This window comes from Pseudonaja textilis, chromosome 4 (genome assembly GCF_049901715.1).
Source record: "Pseudonaja textilis isolate UNSWEBS1 chromosome 4, rPseTex1.2, whole genome shotgun sequence".
Taxonomy (NCBI): Eukaryota; Metazoa; Chordata; class Lepidosauria; order Squamata; family Elapidae; genus Pseudonaja; species Pseudonaja textilis.
In genome coordinates, this window is record NC_141993.1 from 74238644 (window position 1) to 74261112 (window position 22469).

The 22469-nt window shown below is 38.2% G+C and overlaps 1 long non-coding RNA gene across 1 annotated transcript in view; it reads left to right on the forward strand.

The window, feature by feature from the left end:
* LOC148125890 (uncharacterized) overlaps window positions 1–13749 on the forward strand; it is a 53839-nt gene extending 40090 nt beyond the window's left edge. Inside the window, exons 7-9 of the long non-coding RNA XR_015743617.1 lie at window positions 829–887; window positions 1608–1657; window positions 11432–13749. This is a non-coding gene — a long non-coding RNA (uncharacterized LOC148125890). The remainder of the gene's footprint in view (window positions 1–828; window positions 888–1607; window positions 1658–11431) is intronic.
* Window positions 13750–22469: the final 8720 nt, after the last annotated feature.

Below are 22469 nucleotides of genomic sequence, written 5' to 3' on the forward strand. Positions count from 1 at the left end.
TCATTCTGGCACTCTAAAGTTTGACTTAGACATGAAACCAGAAGAACCAAGTTATCATGGGATGTTACAATATACTGATTCTGTGCCAGTTATTTGGGTTTATTGGTTCTATACCAAGACCATCATCTTTAAAAACCTTAAATCTGGTTTGAAGAATACCCATGTGATTACCAAGCTCTATCCTCTAGCTTACCACTAAAGTTCAACCAAGCAGATGAGTAGGAAGAAAGCAATTCAAATTGGAAAATTATTGCTGCTACATATTAATAAAAACTCACCACTGTGATATAGGGATTAAATTTTAAAAGCTGCATTATTTTTTGTTTGTGTGAGGAAAGCAACTGAATGGAGCAAGGCTTGAATTATAAAGATTAAAGGAAATATTAATGCTCATTAAGAAATGTATCCATTTATGACTGAATCAGTGGGACAGAACTATTGTAATAAAATAGGCAATAGAAATATAAGAAGGTACAAAAACAATAGATAAGAATACAATAGTGAATAATTCATCTGGATTTTAGTGTTTATATAGTATTGGTAAACATTCAGTGAACACAACCTAATGAACAATTACTGATTTTGTGCAAGAAACTTGCTTAAATTATTCATGCTTTTAGTCTGATTTGTTACAATGTGATATTTAGCAGAAACTTTCAATTTAAAAATTGGAAATCTTATTACAGATTCTCCAAAGATGTTTTTATGTTCCTTAAAACCCAAACAGTTCAAAAACTAGAAGAAATCAGACTAATTAAGAATGATTGGGAGTCCCTTGAGATGTTTTTGATAGATTTCACACAACTTATTTCTTTTGAAATTCCACAGATGTATTATCTATGCCAGCCTTGCACCCCAAGACAGCATCTGCACTTGGTATAAAGCAGGTGAGGTTCAAATCATTTGCCATGTATTTTTCTGGGTGATTCCAGACAGGAATATACAGGTATATATGGAGAAATATGAATTTGTTCTTTGGATACATAGGTTGGTAGTAGGTAGGTAGGTAGATGGATGGATGAATGGATGATAAATATAGATATTGCTTTGAAAAAAATAGCAATATTCCAAGTGCTTTACTGCATCAAACATCTGCAATTCCTCTGAAATACTACATTATTCACTATTCATATCTTGGTAGTTTACCATATAATCTTTAGTAGGGATACCAATAGAAGTGAATATTTGTAGTTCAGGGAGTTCTTGGTGTTCTCTGAGCATGGTTGTTTTCATGGACTTCCAACTAGGTAACATCATCAGTACTAGGAGGGAGCAGGATTTTCTTTCTGTTTATATTGGAGGGAGTGGGAGTGTTATTGATAGTTACTTGGTTAGGCTGTTGTTTACTGTTTGATTGTTTGTCTGAGTTGATAATTCTTTGATTGGAGTATTATTTATTGCTTGGTCTGTTATTAATCCTGGTGTTAATCTCTGTTTATCATTTTTTTGCTAGCATGGTACCTAATTGGTTAATGAAAAGTCTGCAAGAAAATAACTAAGCTCAGTTAGTAAGAATATTATTGTGAACAAAAGCAACACTGTTGAATATACATGGGTGGAGAAGGGATCAACAATGCTGCATCCTATTGAGTATACTTTCTTTCCAGAACCTGTTTCCAGAACCTGACATTGTTAAGCGGTTGCATTGGCATTTATGGTTGGTACGCCTTTTTAGGTTCACTGAATAACAATAGTGGGTTGTAACTATTCCCAATGTAATAATTCTCTTGAAATGTGCAAATTGAAGTTTTGTGTAGAAATGACACAAAAATATATGGCTTATAAAAAGCATTGTAGATCTTGCTGATACTGTTGCTTGACAGGAGGAAAGTCCATCAGCTGGATAAGAACAGTGATGTCAGAGAGGCTCTACTGATATTAGAAGAGTCCCATTTGCCTCTTTTGCAGAGGTTACATTTACAGTAGCTTTGGCCATTGACTGCATGTGAACAATTTGTTCCTCATTACTTTTGACAGCAGGTTGCTAAGCTGACCTCCCTTATCTGCTAAAACCTCCCAGTAATAGAGTTCCACACTTTCCAAGAAGCATGAGTGATGGGTGTATTGAAATCTGTTAGCCCTTCACACTTTTCAGATGTTGTCCAGGAACCTTTGTTTCCTCGACAGTGCATTGTCTCTGTTTTCAGCTTTTTTCTCCCTTCAGGCAGATTTGGAAGGTTAAAAAATTACAGATATTTCATGTATAACAACTCAGAATTATAGCTAAATCTTAATCCTTTGCTGGCTTCCTCACGTTAAACACAGAACTAGAATGAATTGATTGTATCACAAGCATTTTCAGCAGGAGACTAAAGCACAAGCTTACATTCTATTGAAAACTTTTTGTGGAGTAAGCATTTATTAATCTATATTGAATAAGATGAGATCATGGGAAATTCAGCATGTAAAAGGGCTACTGAAACTCACCACAAAGCTGAGGGAAGGTAGGTTGAGTGTTTTGAAAAAGAGCATCTATGGAATAAAGTTACGTGAACTAGGTATCATGTTTCAAACTTTTAGAGCATGGAGAAAGGCCAGCGGCTCACACCCAGTAGTCTTCATTTCATCTACTTTATTAGAATTAGCATAAAAATATTTAAATCAAAAGCAATATGTCTTCCATTAGTAAATTTTGATAGGTGCAATTTATTTTTAAATTAAGTTTTCTAATTGTCGCTGCATCGTATTAATGTGATGGTGGGAAGTGCAGCTTTTCTAATAATATTGACTCTTGCTCTTTCTCATAAATTTTCCACCTTTCAGTCCTACTCTGTTTCTGGCAATATAATGCATCTGCATTACTTATCAATTTAGACTTTTATTTGGAGAGGAAAGGATTTAAGTGGTGCAATTCTGTGATTTAATGTTTTCATGAACAATAGTCCCAAATATGCAATATTATGGCACAGAGATCCTTAAAAGGCCTGGGCAATTGAAATTACACTATTATATCTAACCATATAATTGTAATGGTATAATAAAACAAACAAAATGTTAAAGAAGTTATGATATTTATGTAGTTACTTACCAAGCACATCTAAATTATATTAAAGTAACCAAAATATCTTTACAATCCCCAAGGCATGTCACAATTTTTGAACACCCCTAATATTTGGAAATTGAAAGTTGAAAAATTTGACATGCTGCTGTGATAATGATCATAGGAGATAGGAGGAAAAGCTGCAGACTAGACAATGGCATGAGAAAGATTTCTCAACCTACAGAAGGAGAGCAGGTATGAGAAGCATTTCAGAAAACCATCCCAGTTTTCCAGAGAACAAAAGGAAAGGAAGGGAGAAATGTTTTCAATCTTGCAAAATTCTGTTAATGTGTCTTTACAATAAAGATACAGCTGGTACTTATGGTTGTGCCTTTTGTCTGGACTGTCTCTAAAGGGTAACAATAGCAATCCCCAACTGGCCTCAAGAGCTCTCAGGGAGAATGCTAATGAACAGATGACTGCAAAGAGATGTGATCCTTCCAACCTCACTCCCACCATCCTGTCAGAACTAATCCTTCCCTCACCCCAACCATCTTGCCATAACCAATGAATCTTCTTGGTTAAGAAGCTAAATGTGTTCCTCAAAGGGAAAAAAAAATAGTCCAGTTGCCTTTTTAAAAAGCACCTTTAAGCTAAAAACAACAGCCTCACTAAGAAGTCAAATCCACAAGAAAGAGACTAGAAATATTGGCTACAACAAAAAAACTTATATAGGTCTGATTGTAGTGCATCAACTCCCCTTTCTTATGCTCCATTGAATTAGGGGGGCATCTGCCTGAGCCATTCTCAAACATTATCTCATTGCTCTGGATTTGAAAAAAAAATGTTTGGCCCCTTTTGCTTAGTTAATGGTGCTTCTCAAGGTCATCTTCCCTACCTTACCCTAGTAGTCAGTCAATGTAAAATCATATTTTGCTCCCCCCCCCCAATAGCTGTAATTGTATTTTTTTTTTTAAGACAGCTGGGTAGGAAGCAAGGATTTTGTTTCTAAAAGCAAATATGGGAAATTTGTTGAAAGATCATTGAGGAATTTGTAAATGCTGCTGATATGATGGAATATTTGCCTGCCTGCATTTAAATTTGTTCTTTTAAAAGAACTGGCTGTCTGATACGCCTTCATATTGAAGGATTTGACATGAATTGGCAAGTCAGAATAAATTGGGTTGTCAATTGTTAGAATACAAATGAAGTCATTTTTATGTCCATGTATGTGCAATAAGAGACTGAGAGCAACATGGAGAAACTAATAAGCCAGAGAACATGGGGGGAAAGTACAAATTCTAGTCATGAGAAAAGCAGGAAAAAAAACCCTAAAGATGGATAAATATTAAATAGGGGAAAAGAGTGGGAGAGGAAGAAAGAAAGAAAATTAACGAGGTTGTTGTTTTACATAGAGAGCCAGGCTTCCATCCAGTAGAATGAGGTGATTGACTTAGGCAGCAAATTTTAAATATAGGTATCCCACTTAAACTGTCAATTGCTAGCTGAAACAGGAATGATTTTAATTTCTTTCATGGCAAGGCTTCCTTTGTCTTCTCAGCAAAAATAGAACAGACCAATTCCCCCAGCTGGCAGGCTCTTAGGCCCAGTAGGGAAGAGGTAGCTCCTGGTATGTGTGAAACCTTATACTCTGTGTTGTGCATTTGCCTAGGAATCTAACAGAACTGTAAAAAAAAGCATAAACCTCTGCTATTAACTGCAGTGACAAAAAAACGTGGGGATTAAACTTGTGTTCTGCTATCAGAATACAGCCCAGTGTTTGGTACTGGACACAAGTTGATAAAATATGGAGTTTGAGTTGTGATATCGCTTTAGAAGATACAATGTTGGCTCTCCAACAGGTAAAGCAGGGCTGGGATTCAAATTTTGTAACAACTGGTTCTGTGGGCATGGCTTAATTTGTGGGTGTGGCCTGTGGTCATGTGACTGGGTGGGCATGGCTTGGTGGTCATGTGACCAAGTGGGCATGGCTTGGTGGCCATGTGACTGGGTGGGCGTGACCATGTGGCCATGTGACTAGCAAACCAAGTGCTCCTAATGACGGTTGCTTAGCAAGTGTTCTAATTTATGACTGATCTCTCCAGAGCTACTTGACCTGTTATTGGAGTTTTGACAGCCATGCACACACACACACACACACAAACACACACACACTCCCTTCTAACTCTGTTATTCTTTCATTCTGTAAGAATCTCCTGGAGCAGGGGGTTGGACTAGATGACTTCCGAGATCCTTTGCAGGATAACCCTTCCCTTCTTTCTTCCCTCTCTCCTTCTAAAGCTAGGAGATCCACCTGAAATACATTACACAAACACACACACCCTTTTAATTCTGCTATTCTATGATTCTGCAAGGGTCTCCTGCCGGAGCAGGGGGTTGGACTAGATGACCTCCAAGATCCCTTGCAGGCCAGCCCTAGGTTGCTGTGCTGCTTCATAGAGTATTCTGAAATCAGGGTTTGTGTCCTTCCTTCCTCTCCCTTTTTCTCTCTCTCCCTCCCTCCCTCCCTTCTTCCATGTATTTATCTATCCATCCATATATCTCATTCACTTTCTCCTCTCTCCTTCTCTTTCTTTCTTTCTTTCTTTCTTTCTTTCTTTCTTTCTTTCTTTCTTTCTTTCTTTCTTTCTTTCTTTCTTTCTTTCTTTCTTTCTTTTTTCTTTTTCTCTCTCTCTCTCTCTCCCTTTCTCTTTCTTTTTCTTTCTTTCCCTCTTTCCCTCTCTCTCTCTCTCCCTCTCTCTCTCACACACACACACACACACTCTCACACACACATACTGGTCTGGGATGAACCAAATGATCCTACAAGCTCCAGAAAACAGCAGACAGCAGGAAAAAGAAGAGGAGGCATGTGGTGGCAGTGAGGCAGTGGAGCACGCCCTGCAAGCCCCCCCAAAGTACAGTGCCTCTGTGGGCGGTGGTAGTGGTGGCAGCAGCAAAATGAAAGGAAGCAGGCAGAGGCAGTGGACCTGTCTGCCTCCACCTGCTTCCTTCCTTCCTTCCCGGAGAAGTGGCAGTGGCGGCTTCTCCTTCCTTCCCAGAGAAGTGGCAGTGGCAGCTTGGGTGGAGGCGGCGGCAGTGATGGTGATGCATTCCCTGGAGGGGGAGGGTACATTCCCCCATCTGGATCCAGCCACGGCAGCACTAGGGGGAGAAAGAGCATGTTCTCTTCTTTCCCAGCCAGCATGGCTGAATTGATAGCCAGGCAGGCTGGCTGGTTTTGCTTTGCCTACTTATCCCTTACCTAAGTCAAGTCCCACCCACCCCCACCAGGAAGAGCTGTCTTGCAAGCCACCTCCTGCCCTCTGCTTCACTGCCATAGCTGTCACCACCACACCATGCTGCCAGCTCCATGCAAAGGATTGAGATCACCCAAGCCTGTGGGGAGGCTCCAGTGGGGATTGGCAGTGAGCAAGAGAGCTCAAAGAGTCCGGCTTCACTCCAGGCAGGTGCAGACTCGGCTGAGTTGGGATGGGGCTGAAGGGCCAAAGGCAGCAACTTTGTGAGTTCAGGAAGTAATGTCTGACCCGGCTTGGACAGGAGGGAAAAGGAAAGCTGCCTATAAGGAAAATATGCAGTTTGACTGATGGCAGAACAACTTATGATCCTATGGCTGGTGATTGCCTTCACACTCTTTGGTGTTTCCTTTGCATTTACACGCCCTGCTTCAGATGATTGGAAGAGCAGCTGGCTGTGAATAGTGCGATACGCTGCGCGTTTGTGTCAGATTACATCTAAACCCCTGGGCACCCATCCTTGGTGAAATTCAGCTAAAGTTATTTCAAGATGAAGCATGCATGGGGCGGGGTGGGAATAGCCTCAAGTTGCTCAAGTTGTGCCCCTGCCTATCCTTTGCCTATTATTATACCAATTGATAGTCAGAACAATCTATATAAAAATATTTTTTCAGCTTTACTGCGTGGCAGGCAGTAATACTTACATGCCTCCCTTCATGAGAGGGGGGGATTCTCCTGCTTGATCCCCCTTTAGGAAAGCTTGCACTGCTTTTCTGCTGCACTGGAACCATTCTGAAGGGAGGGAGACTTGCAAGCTTTTTGCTCTTGGGAGAGGCTCCTTCGCTCTCCCAGCTGGAAGGAACAGTGGAGAGGCTCGTGAGTTGTGTCGACTCTGGGTTCCTTCTCTCACCTGCTCTTGCTGGGGAAGTGAGGGAACTAAAAGTTTGCAAGCCTCCCATCAGAAACAGCTCCCGGGCAGCAGAGAAAAGCAGGATTCAACCAGACTGCTTCTCTGCTGCACAGAAGCCCTTCTGAAGGGAGGGGGACTTGCAAACTTTTTGCCCTTGGGAGAGGCTCCCTCGCTCTCCCAGCTGGAACAGCAGGTGAGTTAAGCAGCCGCTGACCTGGTTGGAGCCAACAGCAGCCTCTCCAAGTGTTCCCCAGCAGAAGGCAAGTGGTGGTAGGTGGGTGGTAGTGGGGAAAGGCGACCGGCAGCAATGGCAAAATGCAAGTGGTGGTGGGGAGGGAAAGGGTGAAAGAAAAGGCAAGTGGTGGGAGAAAGGCGACTGGGGCTTGCACTCACCCAGGGAGATCATTACATGGGGCAGGATCGCAGCAAAAGGCAGGCAGCAATGGCTGGCCAGGCGGGCAAAAGGAGGCTGCAGGCATGTTGAGCATTCACATGATGTTGTGCATGCGCAATAGGGACTGACTGAGCAGGGAGCAGAGAAGTGGGCGGACAGAGGCGGGGCCAGCCAGAGGCCCGATTTATTGATTCTCCGAATTATGGAGAATCATAACAACCAGTTCTAGTGAACCGGTCTGAACCGGCAGAATCCCACCCCTGAAGTAAAGATTTGGAGTCATCATTCTCAAAGTACAGTAACCAAGAATAATTATTGGCAAGTAATCCATTAATGTAAAAAGAGATCTGCATAAGATGGCAATTAAAAATAGTACTGTTTAAGGAAATGTGTTTTGCCAACCCTTTTTTTTGTAATAATTTTTTTTTATTTTTATATTTTAAAAACATCTCTTTCAGTGAACAACATGGTTTGTTGTGAAGCCTCTAATTAAGGTAAAACAAATTTATGTAATGCAAATCAGGTATGTAAATATCAGAAAAACACATACAGTTAACTGTACAAAATAATAATACTAAAATAATAAAAGATGTTCCATCAATTTGGTATTATTTTTCAAGAGCAAAATTGGGGAATAGAAACCCCTAATATATTTTCCCCCTTGGGAAAAGGAAGAATAATTGAAATGTGCACACAATCTGCAGATTCCATGGGAAAAATCTTTAGAATGGTGGATTGGAAATACCATACACTCTTCTTCCAACCCCAGTTGCCTAATTTTCTAGGTATTAGCCTTGGCTCATATCATTTGAATATGCTCATAAAAATTAATGAGCACAAGTGTCATCATGCTTGCTTTCTAGACCTCATAGTGTAGAACAACCTTGGCTGAAGTGCATTGGATTACACCTGTAATATAGTGAATAACACTAAAAACCATAAACCTCACTATAATGGCAAATGGCGGCAACAACAACAAACTGCATAGTTGGACTGTTAAATTGTACCAACTATAATGTTTACAAGAAAACAGATACATTTTAACATGTCACCTTAAACTTGAACTATAATTGAATAATTCCTTCAGAAGATGTTTGAGAATACTTTTTCTGAAATGCAGTAGCATCAACAACATTTGGAATATCATTTTTCCATGCTGGAAAACTTTCAATATGGCCTCTGCATACTGAAAAATGAGCTTAAATCTATTGTTTACTAACTATCACATTATAAGATTTATGCACTGGTTCATCACAACCAATAATGAGTCAAGTACAGAGGGCCTGTACTTGCTAAAATCAAGTCTAAAAACATCAATTTCATCCCAAGCTATCTGAATCTGGTTCATCACATTCTTAAGTATCTTCTCATGTATGGAAATATTACTATCTGATAAGAAACTGCAATCTTCTGTGATGCACAAAATACAATTTGTAGCCTCATAACTAGCTTTTACACTGAGGCCCTTCTGTCAGTTAAGTACCTAAATTAACCCAGCAATAGTTTGTACCTACTACTTATAGAGGGGGGGGGGGAGGGAGGGAAGGAGGGGGAAAGGGAAAAAGGGAGAGAAAAGAGCCCAAACAAAGCTGCTACCCTCCGCATCCTGAAAGACTCTGAAAAGGTTGATCATGGAGAAGCCAGGGTGTTCGGCACTGTGGTTGCTGCTGTGCAGTTGAGTGGCTGAGAAGGAGGGAAAGGGAGGAAAACACACACACACACATACACACGTGCGTGCACGCACACCGAGACCTCTTCCCTCAAACTTGGACAAGATTTGAATCAGTTTCTTTAGCAGTTTCCTCTCATTTCGCTTTTGGGGGGGAAAAAGAGGGGGGACATGTTTGCATGTCCCTTGCTCTGCTTTTCCAAGCTTCTGTTTTCTTAAACTTTCTCCCTTCTTCCTCAACTCCCCCCCCCGCAACTTTCTTCCGCTCAGCTTTCCCTACACCCTCTCTCCATCTCTCTTTGCAGCCCCTTTCCTTGCTTCGCCCCCGCTTGGCATCACTTCGGGCATGGGTGTGTGTATGGGGTGGGTGGGTAGGATGGACTGTTGGAGCTGTATTTTTTGCAAGGCAGGTGGTGTCCAAAAAGGATGGGTTTTCCCTTCCTTTGGGGTTGGTGGTTCGGGTTGGGGTTGGGAAGGAGGAAGGAAGCAGCCGCCAGCAGTGCCAGGTGGTTGTTTTTTGGGAAAGCTTTGTTTCTTGCTACAGTTTGAGACAGAAGAAATAACTGGGGGCGGTTTGGGAGGCAGCCAAGCTCGGGTGTGCTGTGGATGAACCCCGCCGGGTGAAGTTCAGTCCTTTGATCTCGTCGGTGTGCGAAAAAGAAAGGGAAAGCAAAGCAAAAGTCCGGCTGGAAACCAGCTCCAGTGGTGGTGTGGGATCCCATGCTTCCCACTGTTAGGGCCAGGCCGGCACAGCTCAATGCTGCCAGGTTCACCAAGTTGCCAAGCAAGGGCCAAAGGCTGCATGGACTGGGAGGGGGGTCAAAAAGCTAGTTATGGGGCTGCAATTTGCAGGAGCCAGAGAGCTCGCTCAACTTTTTGGGGAAATGGTGGGCATGGGGAGGGCAGGCAGAACTCTATGGCTGTCCAGTCTCTTGTTAAAAGCTTCCAGTGTTGGAGCAGCCAGTACTTCTGGTGGCAAGCAGTTCCACTGGTTAATTGTTCTCACTGTCAGGAAATTTCTCCTTCCTTTTAGGTTGCTTCTCTCTATGTCCAGTTTCCATCCTGCTTTGGAAAATACACTGTTTGCCTTCTGGTGCTTTGGAAAATACACCCCCCGCTTTCTGGAAGCCCAGTGAAAGCCTGTTGCCTATCACCCTCTTGGGCAAAGCATGTGAACCATATCCTCCTTTCAGTGGTCCATGAAAGTACATCTATAATACGTAGATAATAAAGTCAACAAAAGGTGAACAACATTTTTCAGAACTATAGATATGTTGAGGCTGGGTGTGACAAGGAATGGCTGGGAGGGGAGGGGCCAGGTGAGGCATCTCTTGACATGAGTGACATTGAGTTGGCCACACCCACCCAGTCACCTGACCACCAAGCCATGCCCACACAGTCATATGACCACCCCAGTCTCATGGCCACCAAGACACGCCCACCCAATCACGTGACTCTAAGCCATGTCCACCAAATAAGCCACACCCACAGAACCGGTAGTAAAAAAAATTGAATCCCACCACTGCTTCATAGGACATAATCTGAAAAGATTCCATACAAAGTGATCAGACAGTTCCCTGGATGATTCTTTAGGAACCATCCTAATAAGTGATATGAGAACTAGGGCAGGCAATTTTATTCACAGAATGCCTTCCAGATTTGTCATAGCAAGCCTCTAAAGGCTCCAATGCTTCTTTCAGCCACATTGAGAGATCTACCAATTGAGAAATATGATCTAAGAGTGCTATTACGATGAAATTGCATGTTAGCAAGAAGATGGTACTATCATAACTCAATGGCAAGGCAATAGGACAGTTTTATATACCAAAGGATGCGAGTTTAGTCTCCAGTGTGGGTTGGAGAACACTCTACTCTGAAATTCTGCGACTATCAATTAATGTAGACAACAGACTTGATATGAGGTGATTTCTTGTACTCCTGCCATGCAAAATAATGATTGTATGTCAACTTCTCCTTCTGTGTAATGTTATACAACTTCCTCATATCTCATTATTTTAGCATTTTATTGCCCTATTTCATGGCAATCAACTATGAAGTAAGAAAAAACAGCATCACACCATCAGAACAAACATTGTGACGTGTTTTTTTTTAAAAAAGAACAAGCTTTAGACAAGGAGATCCTTGGACTGCTTCACACTTTTTACAAGTATACAAAAAGTTTTTAATATATATAATCTGTTGTTCTGCTTTTAAATTCCAGGTTCAGCTGCATATAATCCATAGGAATCAGCATAGATCATCAAAATGCTAAGTATCTTTATGCACATGGATATGCTTTTTATTCCAAAGGATCTTCTCACAGAGAAACGAAGCACACACAGAAAATTTATGCATTGTTCTCTCTCTATTATGAGTTGTAATCATCATTCAAAATAGCCAGAGATGGAGAATTATAAACTTGAAAATACCCTTGTACTTCCAGTCAATGGAGAAAAAATAGCTTTGAAAAGCATTAGTGCTTGAATGATTGAAGCAATTATGTTTTGCACATAAGCAGGCAAAATGTAAGGAGGACCAAGCATTCATGTTACAGAAGTGATAAGCTGATACTCAACTGACAGGTTGATTGATTATGTGCCATCAAGTTGGTGTCAACACTTTGTAACCATGTAGAGACTTTTCTTCAAGATGATCTAGCACATAAGCTGGCACATTACTCTGAAATGCTATTACCTAAAGATAGAAGAGACTTGGAGAGGAAATCATTCAATAAACATATTGTAAAAGAGTATAGGAAAACATTGGGTTTGTCAGTCAATCATATCAGAAAAACTAGTAGTATTGTATTATAGTCATTGACCAGCTCAAGAAACTGAAGGGGGAAAAATTAAGAGGCAGCAAATAAAAACCACAAAAAAAAAATCAAATAATTATAATTGGAGTGGTCAAAGTAGAGATTGTTTTGCAAATAGTAAAAGAAAGAAAGCAATGTTAAGAGAAATAAAACCATAGTGGTTGGATAACAACTACAAATAAAATGTATGTAGGTGACCTGAAATATGACAACATGGAGTATGATTAGCTGCAGCTGGACATCTTAATGGGAGCAACGTAACAAAACTTTGGTTAATCTTTTTAGAACTTTTTTACTACAGAGACAGTATCTTTGTTCAATGATATTTTGTTCTGCTCAACTGTTCAGGGGCCATTAAATATTGCCAAGATTATAGTTCTTCTGAATTTGGGAATTGCTACTTGGTTTAGATATCTAGCTGGCTTGGGGAAAAAAAAAAACTCTGTCTCTGTCAAACCCAGGGAAGATGCATATCCAAATATGTGTTTAATTGTGAAAAAAACATACAATAAGAACCTCTATTATGGTCATGACCATAATTTGTTCCATAACTTTGGTCACAACCCAATTTGGTCATGACCCAAACCTTATTCCCCCATTATTCCCACAACAGGAAATTTGGTGCTTCCAAAAAAAATAATGCAGAAGGGGAAATCGGCCATGGACAGATTTGATCACCACCTGAGTATGTGTTCATTATCAGATTCAAAAAAGTTGTGAATGTTTTCGTTGGAACCTGATTTGGTCATGGTCAGAAGGGTTCATGATTAGAGGTTCTACTGTAATGGGAGGAAAATATGTTCTTTTAGAATTTAAATTACACCTTGTTTAAAAGTCCCATTTGAGCTCCAAACAAAAATTGTATCTGCACACTAGTTGAAAATACATCTTATTCTTTCATACAACAAAATGGTCAGAAGCACCTCTTATACACAGTTATTTCTTTCTTTCAGGAAAGATTCATTACTCACTACAGACCATTGCATTTCCCTAAGAAGCACAACTATCTTCTTTGATATTATTTTTCATATAGTAACCTCATTATATCATATAATCATTTCTTGCAAATCATTTGGATTTACACCTTCATGATTTTAATGACATCATCCTACAAAATATACATGCATTCACATTCCTAAACAACATCCTGCTGTTCCTCATATATTTATCAATAAATACATTCAACATCTGAGGTGACATCAGATAAATTTGTCTTAATGCCTGCTCAGTGCATTCCTTTACTGCAGTTTTAAACTTTTTTAAACTTTTAATTCCAAACACTCTGTGGGAGATCCTTTTTTAACATTGCTCATCCATATCCAAAACATTAAAACAAAATTCTACCAAAATCTCTCAACATTCCCTCTCATTTTTTTAAATTTTAACTGTTCTTTGTTCTGACAGCACTTTTGAAATTATTTTTTCTATATATGTATTGTAAGTATTTTTCTCTCAATCTTTTTACAGCAATATCTCTTTTTTATTCACAGTTATGATTTCAACGTTCCCTCTTTTTTGTGCTTTCTACTCCACACACATCTTTAACATAATTTTTTCTTGTGTTCCAAGACACTTCAACATCTTCTTCCCTATACATTTCTAGCAGTGCTAGATAGCAGAAAAGAAATTCACTAACTCTTTGCTGACAGCTAGTAATAATCCAAATTTTTTGCATTCCAAATGTAATAGCCCTAAAGTGATGTCTCAATAAAATCTGTGCAACAGTCATGTTTTTGTTGCTTTTGCTGATTTCCTGGGAAATGTAGTTTTATCTGCTTTCTATTAATGCCCCTACAATAGTTCTGAATGTTTCTACTTATACAAAACCTATCATTTCCAAATGAAAATGGTCATTTGCGTGCTCACACCAGTTGGAAATCCCAATTTCTACCCACAATTGAGCTCCTTGCAGTTGATAAGAAACAATGGCTATATTCTGTGCCGTTGGGGAGATAATTATAGAGATTCTTCTAGGAATTGGCTTCAAGAGGTAAGATTTGTGTCACCTGGAAATAGCTGTTCTTCCTGACAGGTAAGTTGTTCATGGAGCCAATTTAGGCCTAAAGAAGCAGATAAAAATAAACTGTAGAATGAGGCAGGCTTTTTAAGAGTATTCTTTTTCCCAGGAATCTTGTTTTAATGATACAAAAGCTGTATTCTTGTAATAAGACATTATGTCTCTGTTTACTACCTACTTGGATACCCTTTTATATCTGCACTGCATTGTTTTTATAGCCAGGCAAACTAAAAAGTCTTCCCACTCAAGAATTTAACAAATATGATGGCATTGACAACTTTCTACATAGTGCAAATGCTAAATATTATATAAGAAAAAGTAATTTTTATATAGTCTTTACTTAAAACCAGTTATCACAGAATGGATAATATGCAGATCAAGGTAAGTGAGATCCAAAAACAAAAAAACATAAGGATACTTATATCTGCTTGTGTCAATAAATCTGGAAAATTCAACTCAAGACAAAAAATAAAATAAACCTGGGCAGGAATTTCTTTAGAAATTTAATGTAGATAAATATACAATGGGAGTTATTTTTTTATCTACAGGCATATTAACATCTTATTAACATTAAGAAGGGATTTAGAGAATCATACCAACTTGTTCATTATTAGAACAAATAAATAAGATTTCTTTTTACCTTCAGAATGTTACCACCAGAATATATTACTGGCGCTGAGTCTATAGAATTCAGAAATCATTATTAGCAGTATCTACCTACTTTGGTGCTTGGGGCTAGATCCCTTCCAATTGTATTATTCAATGTTCTATGCTGATTTGAAAAGGTATGTAGGATTGGATCAGGTTAGTATTAGAAGTGGGGACTAAAAGAAAAGCCAGGAGTGTAAACCAGACTGGGAAGTCTGAAAGGGCATAAATAGAAATCTTCCATATTGTTGCCAAGAAAACTTTATGGACATGTTCATGATGTTTTTAACACCAATAAGAGTATCTTTTTTCTTCTTATCAAAGTTTAACGATACAAACAGGTGGGTGAATTTGTGCTTATGTGTGTGTGTGTAACAGGTATATTATTAGACATTTGACACTATCTGATTTTATGGATACAAGCTGGGCAACCTCTTTATTCTTTCCTTTATTATAGCCCGAGATTCTATAACAAAAATCATAAACATAAAACATTACAATTCATAAGAATCATATTAAAAACTACAATCAGATTAAAGAAAACTACAAACTGGGAACATGAATGGATGAAGATGGAATCTTGTATATCATTCCACCAACTATATCCAGAATGGAGCACTATCATTTGGGCTCCAACCAACAGGCCCAAGTTTTAAGGCCCTTTCAGAAAGCCAGAACAATGGAGGTGGATCTCATCTCCACCACCAATCTGTTCCAAAGGGCAGGAGCCATGACAGAAAAGATTACTCTCATAGGCCCCATCAGCTAAAATTTTAGGTCTGCAGCAGCATAGCCCTTCTACTGCAGTGAGTAGGGAAGCCAATCTCAAATCAAATGATTTGTTTGATTTTTTTGTTGTTCCTATTCAAAAACAAAAGGAAGACATTTTCTTGTTGGAGGGCAAAAAAGTAACTCTCTTCAATTATAGGTTCAGATGGTGCCAGAAATGGAAAATAAAGATATGGATTAAATTTAAATATTGAACAAAAGAACCCACATGGCAGCTTTCCTCCCCTCCAGTCATACTGGTAGATCTATAATGTTAGATCTTACATTTTTTTTAAAAAAAGGTAAAGGTTTCCCCTGACCCAGTTTCTGACTCTAGGGCAGGGGTGTCAAACTGGTGGCCTGTGGGCCGAATGTATAACGTGCAGGCCACACCCATCCCAGCTCCATGAAGGAAAAAAACTTTGTGATATGTCACGTGACTGCAACATAGTGCGGTAAGTTTGACACCCATGCCCTAGGAGGTGGTACTCCTCTCTGTTTCCTAACTGAGGGAGCCAATATTGTCTGAAGACACTTTGATAGTCATGAAGCTGGCATGGCTGTACACTGAAACACACAGATTGCTTCCCATCAAAGTGGTACCTTTTGTCTACTTGCATTTCCCTATGCTTTCAAACTTCTAGGTTGGCAGCAGCAGGGCTAAGAATGGGAGCTCATCCCATCACATGATACTTGAGTCTCAAACTGCTGAAAAAGAAATATCTAATGTCAATTGACATGCATTCTTATGCAGGCAATATTGAAATTGGCATCTTTCTTCAAAATATTTTAAAATAAAGTTTACACAATTTGTCCTATCTTAGAGGCTACTCCGCAGAATATGGATGGATGAAAGCTTTACTGCATCTTAACTCTTTATTTATTCCAACTGCTTGTGTTTTTTTTCTAACACCAACAGCTACATTAAAAAGCATATAGAAATGAAAAATATTATAATAAACCCACTGCCACATTAAATTGAAAACTGGGTTTTTGATGGGATCTTTTTCTCAAATAGAAATTTTGAGGTGTGAATATTTTAAAAGAAATAAATTAAGTTTGGATTGTTGAATTATATATGAGAAGCTGAAATATATATGCATACTAACTGATACATCTTTCACAACTCTTATTACATGATTTCCAATTTTAAAAAGTTCATGTAAAATATATTAAATATATGCACAAAAATATGTTTTACCATAGAATAATTATTTTCTGAAAATATGCATGCTGGGAAAAATGTCTACACTCTACATACATGTCAGCAATGGAAAATGAATAGAAAATGTATATAAATATTAATGCAAACTGAATTGATAAACTGATGTTGAACACTGTTTGGAGGAGGTAAAATGAGAAGTTTGGCACATGCTGAATGAAAGTTTTTGTGATAGAATACAATAGGCCAGATTCCTAGTAGGGAGAGAGAGAAGATTCTAGAGGATGCATGTATACATGTATTGAATTGATTGATTGGTTTTTATCCTATTTTATTACTTTGTAAGTAATTCAAGGTGGCAAACATACATAATATTCTTTCCTCCTCCTATTTTCCCCACAACAACAAAGTTGATTTGGGCTAAAAAGGATTTACTGGTCCAAAGTCATCCAGCAGGCATGCTCAGTTCAGAGAGTTTGGGGAAAGGGTAAGGACAGCTTCACCCTAATAGTTCTCAGAGTATATGCTTAATAGAATCTTTGGCAAGATTCTGTCTAAATGTGTACAGCAATAAATAAACCAACTGGGAAGAATTATCATGTGACTTTCTTGGGATTGGGGTGGTTATTTTTCTTTCTTTCTTCAAAACTATTACAATTTGATATCAGCAAAGCCAGACGTGATCCTTATATATGCTAAACAGGGGACACAATAATGACTTTATTGTTTAGAGAAAAAGATGGTTGATGGGGAATAGCAATCGATATCACTGTAAGATATGAAGATGGCCTTCTTCTGTTCTTCATTAATATGAGACCTCTGCAGCTATGACAATCTGGGCAGTTTCACCATATCTTTCAAGGAAGTATGTATTCAAAAAGGCCAAGTCTGTTCAGACAGTAATAGAAATTATTGCACTGAAAGAAGCACAAAGAGGGAAAATGCAAATAGCTATACAAAGGAGAGAGTATCTCAGCCTTTGCGAGATGGAACAACTTTAGATTTTTTAAAAAACCAAATGATTGTGTGATTGATCAATAAAGTTAGGTCACTGAATTAGGTTTGATTGTCCAATCACCAGCTGACCTTATGCCAGAAAGATAGTCAAGAAGTCAAGCTTTATTTTTGACTAAAGAAATTATGTTAAAAAAGAACTTGTTTATAAATATTTTCCCATCTATATAATTGAGATGAGAAATATAACTTATAACTCATCTAAAAATATCCTCTACACAATGAATGACAAAGAAGAAAATATATTTCTACTCTACCATACCAACCCATTTTGTGGTCCTGCAACTCTTCTGGTGTCAAATCCAGAACTTGAATCTTGTTCGTATATTTGAAAACCATAAAATCACTTTTCCTTGCCTTTTAATAAGTATAACAGAGAAAAGGAAAGGAGTAGGGAAGGGGGAAAGGAATTGTTTTTTGCATCTTCTCTTTTCTCTGTTTTAGTACATATATAGATTACTTTCATATGCCTAGGAATTTAAAAAACACATCCTGATTAGTGATCAAAAATATATTCTTGCAGCTACCTATCTGGGAGTTAAGCCAACTGAGTTCAATAAGATTTAATAGGACTGCACTGACATCGTGACAGCAAACTCATGTCTATTGAGCAGTTGTAAATCCCATTGTGTTCGGTGGAGCTGATTCCCAGGTAGGGGCATTCATAATTGCAGGAAATGCTTTGTAACACTTGGCGATAATCACTGTAAAATGGCACACATTAACTTTCAAATCACAAATGTCTCTCTTCTGTATTCTGTGACACAGTGGCAATAATTACAATGGAAGGGGTTTAAATAATTTAATTCTTATGTGTGGTTTGCCTTTACCAATTCTTAACACCAAAAATCTTTAGTGTCATTGCTTCAGAATTTATTCTGTTGGTTATAGCTTCAGTAGATTGATCTCTCTCTCTCTATCATGAAGGTAATTGATCATCAATACATTATATTTTTTTATAGTGAAAACCTGTTATGCTGTAGCACTGATTGAAAGACTAATTCTGACTAAATGAGTTGGTGAGAAAAACATTTAAACAATGCAAATTAATCTCCATTTTTACTGATATAAATCTTATGCAGTAGCACATTGCATTCTTGGCAAACAAATTTTAAAAAGCTATCTTTTTTAGTTAAAATGCACTGAGATAATTTTAGCTGTAGCATGGTAACTAAGAACAATAGAAGGATTAGTATTAGCCCTAAGGAATTAGAGATGTGAAATACAATATAGAAAATGTCATAAGGGCGAGAAACTCCCAGAAAATTCATCTTTTTTAAAATTTTAAACTGCAGCAGAGGCAACCAAACCTGTTACCATAGCATTTCTTTTAATGCAAGAATACATCTGTACTTTTTATTTATATTATTCATTCTATGGAGGCACTAATGGGATTCCTTTTAAAATTCAAGTTAATGAGAAAATAATGGAGAATTGTAGATATAAGCATTTATCCTCACTGTCACTGTCATCAACATTTTATATAGCCAGAGGGCTCTCTGAAAATATATGTCAGATTTATTTTGTGTACTGCCAAACCTTCAACAATTTTCACCCACAAGGTTTCAGATTCCAGTCTGGAAAAAAACTGGAGGAATCCCACCTTGTTATCTAAATACATTTCTAAATCAGTATGCCTTTCATAAAATTAGTTTTAGCTCTAAAAACATCAACAATAAATACTGTGATTTCTAGAAATCTGCCTTAATAACACTGTGCCAATGAGAAACTATATATGGCAAGCAACCAAACACTGTGTATTGATTAATAAACATAGCCAATAAATAAATGCCTGATAAAGCAGAATATTAGTAGCTCAGGATTGATATGAAGGGTCCTTGATGCTCTCTGAACTACACTGATTCCATGTAGTTGTAATAGTCTGTCAGTAGTTTCTGAGACGTTTTTAATGCAGAAGTCACTGTTGGAAGAAATATCCATCTGGTTCAGTTCCAAGCTGGGAGAAAGACACTGGAAACATGGAGGCTGATTGGAAAGATAGTTTATTGATGAAGCAGCACCACATGGGTTTGTGGTTTGGGGCAGCTGACCACATGGAATTGAGAGTGAGGAGAGGGGGTTATACCAGTGGTGAGATTCAAAAACTTTTACCACTGATTCACTGGGTGTGGCTTGGTGGACACTCTTTGTGTGCGTGCACACACTTTGCATGCACACACACACACATCAAACACACATTTTGCACAGGTGTAGAGGCATTTGCACAGGCGCAGAAGTGTTCCAACTCACCTGCAAGCCTGCACTCCCGGTCACTTCAACAGCTGCTGCACAGCACTCTTCTGTGCTGCGCAAAGCAGCTGAGCTTCAAAATCAGCAATAAAAAGCGAGTATGGGAACTCGGGCAGCAGAGCGGCAGAGAGAACCGGTTCGGTCTCCACTGCTCATCTCTGCTACTGGCTTTGCAGAACCAGGCCAAACTGGTAGCATACCCAGTAGTGGGATTCAAAAGTTTTTACTACCGGTTCTGTGGGCATGGCTTGGTGGATGTGGCAGTGAAAGGAGGCTGTAAAATCTCTAGTCAGAGGTAGTATTTGTCGGTTCTCTGAACTACTCAAAATTTCCACTACCTGTTCACCAGAACTGCTCAGAACCTGCTGAATGCCACCTCTGATTATACCTTCTTTGGGAGCTTCTTGTTCCTGTGAAAGAACATGTATTCTATTGGCTATTGTCAGATTCCTATGGGGTCATGTAGGGGTTGTGTAGGAGTCATAAATGATTCTATAGGCAAAAGAGGAAATGCAAATCCTAGGTGCTTGTCTGAGCTCCCATGTTTGGTTGAAGTGTGGAATTCTCTAGGATGATGCAATTAAGGGGCTTGTGTTGTGAAAGGGTGCTGGGCAATTCCTATTGTGGCTTAATGGCTGTGTCCTGTGTTGGATCTTGTGTGAGGGCTAAACCTACCATTCTGCCTTTCTTCAGATTTTGCTGCAGGGAGTTTCAAAATATCCTGTCTTGAATGGATCACCAAATCTGCATTTCTAAAAGCTGCCTCCTCAGTATCTGCTGGGGGCTATTAAGAAAGGACAAAACACTAGGGAATTTCTGGAAGTTTGGTATTCTGACAAATTGGCCATCAATAGCTAAATACACATAAAATCTATATATTTTGCAAGAGACAAACAGCAAACCTTAAAGACCAAAACAGAAATCTAAACTGGGAAGTATAAAAGGAGATTAATAGATATTACTTCCATATTGTTGTCAAGAAAACTATGGACATGTTCATAAAGTTTTTAACACAAGAGTATCTTTTTTCTTCTAATCAAAGTTTAATGATACACACAGATGAGTATGCTTGTGCTTATGCATGTGTCTGTAACACCTATACTAGTAGATATTTGACACTATCTGATTTTATGGGTATAATAAATTTATTTGCTTATTTATTATTTCTTAAATTTGTATGCATACCATCTCACTATCCAAAATGACTTTGGATGATATACAATACAATAACATTGTCAGGTACAAGGAATCAGAATAACTCTCTGAGTTGGCAAAGTAATTTCTTTATTGTTATTCTCTTGTTTTCAAGAATCCACCCAAGCTAACTGTATTCTCTTGAGAATAGGCAGATAAAAGTTTCAAGACAATCAGATGAACATAGATTAACATCAAAATTAATATCAGACCAACAATCAAGATGTAAACAATACCCCAATCAAGGAACTGTCAAACAAGCTAACAGTAAACAATCTAAATAAAGAACCTCCACAATCACTCCCACCAATAGTAACTATAATATAAATTGAGAACAAACCCCACTTCTTAGCACTGATGAAGTTACCTAATTTGGGTAATAAAATGTCTGAAAGAAGACAACAAAACTCAGACCTCCAAGCATCCTTCATGGATAAAGGTTTTCAGGAATTGATGGCATAAACAACTAAAGCAAGCAAGTAAATAAATAAACATACAAATTAAATATAATTTATTTACTCTTATTTGTTATATAATATAATACATACAATATTGTTGGCCCTATATAATTTTCATTATTTGTTATTTTGTTTCAAATAGGTGGCTATAGGAATCAAATTAATAAGCTAATAAATAAACCAAATTTATGTTATTGTAGGGTATGTTGCAGTAATAATTTGTGTACTGAATGTTATGTATGTATGTAGATATTGATTATATACCATGCATTATTCAAATTATACTACAACACATTCTACAAGTTTGAATTATTTTGACGATCTCTCTAATTGTCTAATATCCAATGAGCTGATCATCATTATAGGATGGTACAGGGAACACTCCATCTTACTCTTTATTATTTTAATGAATGTAATGTTATTGTTGGGCTAAGCAAAGGAGAAACCAGCAGATCAAGAGCAACAAGAACATTTACTTGCAATATTGTGGATTTAATATTTTTTAAGCTTTGAAGAAGGATTGCCTTGGTCATTTCGTTTCAGAATTGTCTACATCTTCAATCACTGAAGCCTTGCAGTGAACTGAGCTCTTGAAAGAGGTTGGAGATAGGTTAGCAGTGCAATTAGCTGTCATTGTTTGATAATTATATCCCTTGTAATTGGAATCTTGTGGATGTTTAATTGCATTATATGGCAGACTTGTGGGAAATTAAGCTGTATTGCATGGTTTCTTCGGGGGGCAAGTTCATTTATTGTTCATGCATTTGTACTTGTTGAATCTGTTCCTTTTTGTTTGTATCTTTGTTACTGAGTCCATGCTTTGTTTAACCTTAGTAAACTTTACACTGATCGGCATCGGTGTTTACAATATTTAATAAATTAACAGGACTGTTTGGCTATTGGATATTGTTGAAGTGCTTAAGAGGTTTGCAA